This window comes from Alexandromys fortis, unplaced genomic scaffold (assembly GCF_014885135.2).
Source record: "Alexandromys fortis isolate MF-2015 unplaced genomic scaffold, M_Fortis_MF-2015_v1.1 scaffold_197, whole genome shotgun sequence".
Classification (NCBI taxonomy): domain Eukaryota; kingdom Metazoa; phylum Chordata; class Mammalia; order Rodentia; family Cricetidae; genus Alexandromys; species Alexandromys fortis.
The window spans coordinates 723537-731203 of record NW_026068072.1 but is presented as its reverse complement, the minus strand read 5'-3'; positions in this window follow the sequence as shown (position 1 = coordinate 731203).

Here is a 7667-nt window from a genome sequence, read left to right as displayed (position 1 = left end):
GGGCTTGTGAAGCGTGACTGACCCACACTTTGTTGTTGGGCCTCCCCCAGTGACCCCTACCAAGATCCCTGCCCCAGTTCGTCTGTCAGAGGCAAACGAAGGGACTTCAGGAGCCATGGCCCTCATTCCTCTAATTGGGTCTGGTGGCTGGAGCCAGGCCTCGTTATTTTTAATTGGGCCCATCGTTCTGGAAGGAAACAGCATGCAGATCATGCCTGGGTATTCGCTGCTTGCGAGCTCAAAGTGAAACTGCAGTGGGGACTTCCGAGAACTCTGCTCCGTTGTCACTCAGCGTGGGACTGGCCTGTGTCTGTGTCCAGAGACGTGGGCTTCCAGGCAGTCTCAGCCACTGTTTAAGAACTCAGGAATATCACAACCCTGGGCAGTCGGACAGATCGCTCAATTAAGTATCATTTAGATGTGGCTGTGGGCGTGGCATCGTGGGCTGAATCAAACTTCGTTGTTGACAGGAACCCATTTTCGGCGCTAATTAGCTTCAAAACAAGTGACTCTCCCAGCACCACAGACTCCTGATGGCACACCCAGCAGTGCCAGCAGAACCAGTCAATCCAGTTCAGAGAAGCCACAGCCATTTGTTTGTTTGTTTGCCCAGAGAGGGGGTCTCTGTGTAGTCCGGGCTGTTCTTGGGCTCCAGTCCCCCACCTCGGCCTCTCCAGTGTGGCACCGCAAGTGTGCCACCTTGCTCGGCTTTCCCTCTGCTAAGAGCTTTGAGTTTTCCCAGCACCATTACCCTAGTAGTTAAAATATTTATTTGTTTCAATATTTATTTAAAATACTTAATGAAGCTAAATATTAATATTCTGTAATTAAAACATCTAAATCATTGAAGAGAGCAAATAATTTTATGATTAAATATATAAAAGCATTATTAAATATATGATCTAATTTCTTTTAGTAATTTTTTTCTTTATTTAAAAATAATTATTTTAGCATGGCAGTGGTGGTACATGCCTCTAATCCCAGCACTCGGGAGGCAGAGGCAGGTGGATCTCTATGAGTTCGAGGCCAGCCTGGTCTACAGAGCAAGATCCAGGATAGGCTCCAAAACTACAGAGAAATTCTGCCTCAAAAAAAATTATTTTATATGTTTGGGTATTTTGCCTGCTTTTATGTCTGTGTACCACATGTATGCAGTGCCCACAGAGACCAGAAGAGGGCGTGAGATTCCTAACACCTGGGATTCTAGTTGGGTGTGAGCCGCCATGTGGTACTGGGAATTGAACCCAGGTCCTCCGCGAGAGCAGCTGGTGCTCTGAACCACTGAACTGTCTCTAGCCCCATTTGTTATCTCCCACACCTTTTTTGTCCCCCCACCCATTAATTCCCTTTGTTCCCTGGACATTTCATGTGCTTTCATATCAAACACATAATGTGATTTTGTGTGTTTTCTCCCCATCTGTGGACCTATAGAAAATGTAGATAGGAGAAAACGTCACATACTTCTGAGACTGGCCTAATTTGCATAATACAATTCTCTTCACTTGTACTAAGCTCCGTTTTCAAAAGACAGCTGTCCCCGCAAAGAGCAGGGTGATCGTAAAGGAGGCCCATTTTGACTACATGATGTGTATCTTCAAACTTCTTGTTTGTAAGCCCTCTGTCCCCAGACAGACGCGGGACCTTCTCTGACCATTGTGGGACTACTGTCCACTCAAGGTGAGAGTTTTGAGTTTGACCATGAGTGTGGGCATGTGAGGAAGACCCCAAGATTCCCACATACTTTGTCAAACACTCAGACACAACGTCTGAGCCTCCTTCGGACGAGGGCCCCTGCTAGAGAGACCACACCGACAAAGAGACTCAAGGAAGGCTTTTGGTCACTTTGCTTCCTCAGGGAACTGGACAGGACAGGTGCTCTAAGGTCATGGCTGGCTTTGTCGCGTGTGTTCTTCCTGCTCTGACGTGGGATGGTGGAGAATCCCTCACACGCACGCTCAGCCTCATGGCATTGGAGATCTGATCCCCCATATGGCAGGTTTGGTGGCATTGCATGGCATGTGTGTGTGTGTGTGTGTATAAGTGACGTGTATTTTGTTTGTGTGATCATGGAATGTGTGTACCACAATAAGTGTGTGGATGCCAGAGGACAACCTTGGGTGTCTGTCCTTGTCTGTTGTTGATTGCCACGTGTACCAGGCTAGCTGGCCTATGCGCTGCAGTGGGCTCTTCTGTCTGTGCCTCCCATCTCACTGAAGGAACACAGACATACAGACATACAGTACCACACCCAACTTTACACAGTGTCTGGGGATTTGAACTCAGTTCCTCATGCTTGCATGCAGTCCTTTATCCACTGAGTCATCTGCCCAGTTCCTGGCGATAATTCCTTAGATGATAAGTTATTGTACAGAGTTTAGACATCACTCCCTTACTGCAGTTTTCTCTCCTTTGGTTTCAGTTACCCATAGTCAACCTCTGTTTGAAAATATCAAATGGAAAATTCCAGAATTAAGCAATTTGTCAGATTAAAGTATTTATCATAGTATTATGTTAGTGGCTCCTAGTGATGTTTTTCCCTCGGTGTGTGCTGGATGTGGTTGCTGAAAATTAGCCCTGTGTGTCTCGTGACCCGAAAATTTCCCTGTGGTGGTTTGAATAAAAACTGCCTCCACAGACTCATAGATTAGAATGTTTAGTCCTCAGGCTGTGGCGCTACTTGACAGAGATTAGGAGGTGTGGCTTTATTGGAGGAAGCATGTCACAGGGGTGGGCTTTGGGTTTTTAAATGCTCAAGCCCGACCCAGAGTCTCTCTCTCTCGGTCCCTCCTGCCTGCTGTAGAACTCTCAGCTACTTCTCCAGCACCATGTCTGCCTGTGTGCTGCCATGTGCCCTGCCATGAAGATCGTGGACTATATCTCTGGAATAAACAAGCCTGAATTAAATGCTTTCTTTTATGAGTTGCCGAGGTCATGGCGTCTCTTCACAGCAACAGAGCAGTGACTGAGACAGCCCCTTTGCACTTGGTCTCCTCCAGACTTAGGTACTGAGAACAGCATCAGGCCCAGCAGGCATCTCCAACCCCAACCTCCCCTACACCTCCTCCAAAGTATCACTGGCCATGAGGCTGCTGGTCAGTTCCTCCTTCTTCCTCCCAGTGAGCCTAAGCAGGGCAGGATGTGAGGCGCCTCATCCTGGGGTCAGGCCCCCACACAAACCTCATGTGCAAGGCCAGTGTGTACACCCCAACCTGTGGCCAACAGAGCAAGGGCTGTCATACAGGAATCTCCCCCTTGCCCTCCTGGCTGGCAGAAGGAGAGCTCCCTGCCTCCACAGTCTGGATCACCCCCTCATTCCCCTCCTGTTGAGGTTACCTATCACCCACTGCACTGGACTCCAGCTCAGATCTTAATGCATATATTTATATGCAAATTTCCTTCAGGGCCTAATTTAGCAGTAGACGTCACTGCAGGTCACCATAATCTGTATTTTCTGCTGGGTCAAGAAATGCTTGACTTGGTTGAGCAAAGGAAAATGTTTTGTGGGAGAGGTGTCCAGGTGACCTTTGCACCCCCATTCTGTATGTACCTCCCTAACAGCTCATGCAGCTGCATGCTTATTCATCATTTTCCTGTTTTAAAAGGTTTCTTTTTTTTTATTTGTGCCACACACATACACATACACAAACACACATGCACAGGTACGCTTGCAACATGAATTTATGTGCACTGTATGCAGTACCCATGGAGACCATGAGGGGCACCAGATCCCCCAGAGCTGCAGCTTTGAGGCGCTTTACTGCCCTTTAAAACTGCTATGTAATCACAATGTCTTGGAGGTACAGTGAAGCATTTTACTACCAAGTGCCTTGTGTGATGATGCCATGAGGGCAATTGGAATATTTGTCACCTCAAACCTTTTTTTAAATTTCTTCCTGATGAAAACACTCAAAATTCCTCCTATTCCCTACTTTCCAAAGTACACCATGTGAGTCTTAAGGTTGTTGTGGGGACTCCAGAGCTACCCCTCCTATCTAACACCCTGAGCCCATTGGCTCCTGTCTCCACCCACTCCCTGCACCTTTTCAAACCTCTGCTTCTGTGAGATCAACTCCTGCAGAATATTATTTTAACTGGGCAAAGATCTATTGGTTTATGTTGCAGAATATTACTTGTAAAGGTGTGTTACATTTACTTATGCTGTATTTGTTTAACAATATAAGGATGTGTGTTTAATCATGTAAAGATGCATTGCATCTGTTTCTCCTTGCCTGCCTAAGGCACCTGATTGGTCTAATAAAAAGATAACTGGCCAATAGCTAGGCAGAGAAAGGGTAGGTGGGGCTGGTGGGCAGAGAATAAACAGGAGGAGAAATCTAGTCTTGATGGAAGGGGGGAAAGAAAAATGAGAGAAGGGGAAGGAGAGACTGAGAAAGACACCCAGGGCCAGAAGCCAGGCAGCTACCAGCCAACCAGACACAAGAAGCAGTGAAAAGATATATAGAAGGAAAGAGAAGTAAAAACCCCGAGGCAAGGGTAGATAAAGAGAAACCGGTTAATTTAAGTTAAAAGAGCCAGAGACGAGCCTAAGATAGGCCAAGCATTCAAAGCTAGCAAGTCTCTCTGTCTCTCTCTGTCATGGTTTGGGAACTGTTTGGTGACCTGAAAGAAAAGACCTGGTACAATCAACTCTCTCTTTTTTATTTATTTATTTATTTATTTATTTTGGTTTTTTGAGACAGGGTTTCTCTGTGGCTTTGGAGCCTGTCCTGGAAATAGCTCTGTAGACCAGGCTGGTCTCGAACTCACAGAGATCCGCCTGCCTCTGCCTCCCGAGTGCTGGGATTAAAGGCGTGCGCCACCATCGCCCGGCTCAACTCTCTTTTTTTTATTATTGATTTTTATTGAGCTCCACATTTTTCTCTGCTTGCTTCCCTTCCTCTCCCCTCCCCTTCAACCCTCTCCCATGGTCCCCATGCTTCCAATTTACTCAGGAGAACTTGTCTTTTTCTACTTCCCATGTTGATTAGATCCATGTATGTCTCTCTTAGGGTCCTCATTGTTGTCTAAGTTCTCTGGGATTGTGATTTGTAGGCTGGTTTTCTTTGTTTTATGTTTAAAAACCACTTATGAGTGAGTACATATGATAATTATCTTTCTGGGTCTGGCTTACCTCACTCAAGTGATGTTTTCTAGCTCCATCCATTTGCTTGCAAGTTTCAAGATGTTGATATTTTTTTTCTGCTGTGTAGTACTCCATTATGTAAATGTACCAAATTTTTCCTTATCCATTCTTCAGTCAATGGGCATTTAAGTTGTTTCCAGTTTCCGGCTATGACAAACAATGCTGCTATGAACATAGATGAGCCTATGTCCTTGTGGCATAGTTGACCATCCTTTGGGTATATACCCAAAAGTGGTATTGCTGGGTCTTGAGGAAGGTTGTTTTCTAATTTTCTGAGAAATCACCACACTGACATCCAAAGGGGCTGTACCAGCTTGCATTCCCACCAGCAATGCAGGAGTGTTCCCTTTTCCCCACAACCTCTCCAGCATAAGTTGTCATCAGTGTTTTTGATCTTGGCCAAGTTGTAAGATGGAATCTCAGAATTGTTTTGATTTGCATTTCTCTGATGACTAAGGATGCTGAGCATTTCCTTAAGTGTCTTTCAGTCATTTTAGATTCCTCTGTTGAGAGTTCTCTGTTTAAGTCTGTACCCCATTTTTTATTGGATTATGTGTTCTTTTGATGACCAATTTCTTGAGTTCAAACTTTGATTTTTTTGGAGGTCAGACCTCTGTCTGATGTGAGGATGATGAAGATCTTTTCCCATTCTATAGGCTGTGTCCTTTGCTTTACAGAAACTTTTCAATTCAGGAGGTCCCATTTATTAACTGTTTTTCTCAGTGTCTATGCTACTGGGGTTATATTTAGGAAATGATCTCCTATGCCAATGCGTTCAAGTGTACTTCCCATTTTTCTCTTCTATGACGTTTAGTGTGGCTGGCTTTATGTTGAGGTCTTTGATCCATTTGGACTTGAGTTTTGTGATAGATATGGACCTATTTTTGTTCTTCTACATGTTGATATCCAGTTATGCCAGCACCATTTGTTAAATATGCTTTCTTTTTTCCATTTGATATTTTTTGCTTCGTCAAAAATCCAATGTTCGAAAGTGTGTGGATTATTATCCGGATCTTCGATTCGGTTCCATTGGTCCTCCTGTTTGTTTTTATGTCAATACCAGGCTGCTTTCAGTACTGTAGCTTTGTAGTAGAGTTTGAAGTCAGGAATTGTGATGCCTCCAGAAATTCTTTTATTGTACAGGATTGCTTTGGCTATCCTGGGGTTTTATATGAAGTTGAGTACTGTTCTTTTGAGGTTTGTGAAGAATTTTGCTAGGATTTTGACTTCTTTTTTGATTTGTATCCCCTTGATCTCTTTTTGTTGTCTTATTGCTCTAACTAGGACCTCAGGAACTATATTGACTAGATATGGAAAGAGTGGACAACCTTATCTTGTTCCTGATTTCAGTGGGATCACTGTGACTTTCTCTCCATTTAGTTTGATGTTGGCTGTTGACTTGCTGTATATTGCCTTTATTATGTTTAGGTATGTTCCTTGCATCCCTGCTCTCTCCAAGACCTTTATCATGAAGGGATGTTGTATTTTGTCAAAAGCTTTTTCAGCATCTAATAAGATGATCATGTGGTTTTTGTTTTTCAGTTTGTTTATATGGTGGATCATGTTGACAGATTTTCGTATTTTGAACCATCTCTGCATCTCTGGAATGAAGCCGACTTGATCATGGTGGGTGATGGTTCTGATGTGTTCTTAGATTTGATTTGCCAGTGGTACTTTAAAAATGTCATCTTTGAAATACCCGCAGCACGGACACAGGTGTAGAGTGAACGGGCTTCTCTGAGGAGACACAGGGTAAGGTGTTCCTGTGATTCAGACCCTTGTTTGTTTTAAGCAAGGAGAAGCATCACCCCTAATGCTCCCCCCAGCCTATAGTTGCTGACTGATACCAACTAGAAACCAGAGGTGAGGATTGGAGGCTGCTTCTAGCACCCAGTGAGCTGATTAACTCTCGATTGTTCTAGGAAGTAATGTGGATTCGCGTATCTAAAGTAATTTATGCCTGTGTGCCACATGGGCGTAGAACCTAGGCCTTCCTCATTTGGCAAGCATTCTACCACTGAGCCAAGGCCCCAGCCCAGTCTTTTTTTTTTTTTTTTTAAAGAAAAATCTTATACCTATAGAGTGGTTTTGCTTTTGCTTTTTTTTTTTTTTATGTGTGCAAGTATGCAGAAAGTTAAGGTTTACCAGGCCAAGAGGAGCAAACCTGGAGTCTACCTGGCGATGTCACAAGTCCTGATAATGCCTAGCCAATGAGGGACAACCTATTTCCGGAGTGTGTAGCAACAGGCCCTGTCAGAGGTCCTGGTTGTGCCTACCAGTGAGGAGCAATCAGCAATGGCAGCTGTCAATGGATCAGAACGCCTGGGTGCTGGGAGGGTTAAATACATGCGTGTGCTGTATGCCTTCTGTCTGACTCCCAGTGTCTGAGATATTACACTGCACCTTCTCACCCCCTCCCCCGAGGAAGACGTAGGGGCCAGCAACATCTGGCACCCAGAGCAGGGACTTCTAACACAGGTGTTGAGCTCCTCTGATTAGAGTTCTTTTGTTGTTGTTGTTGCTG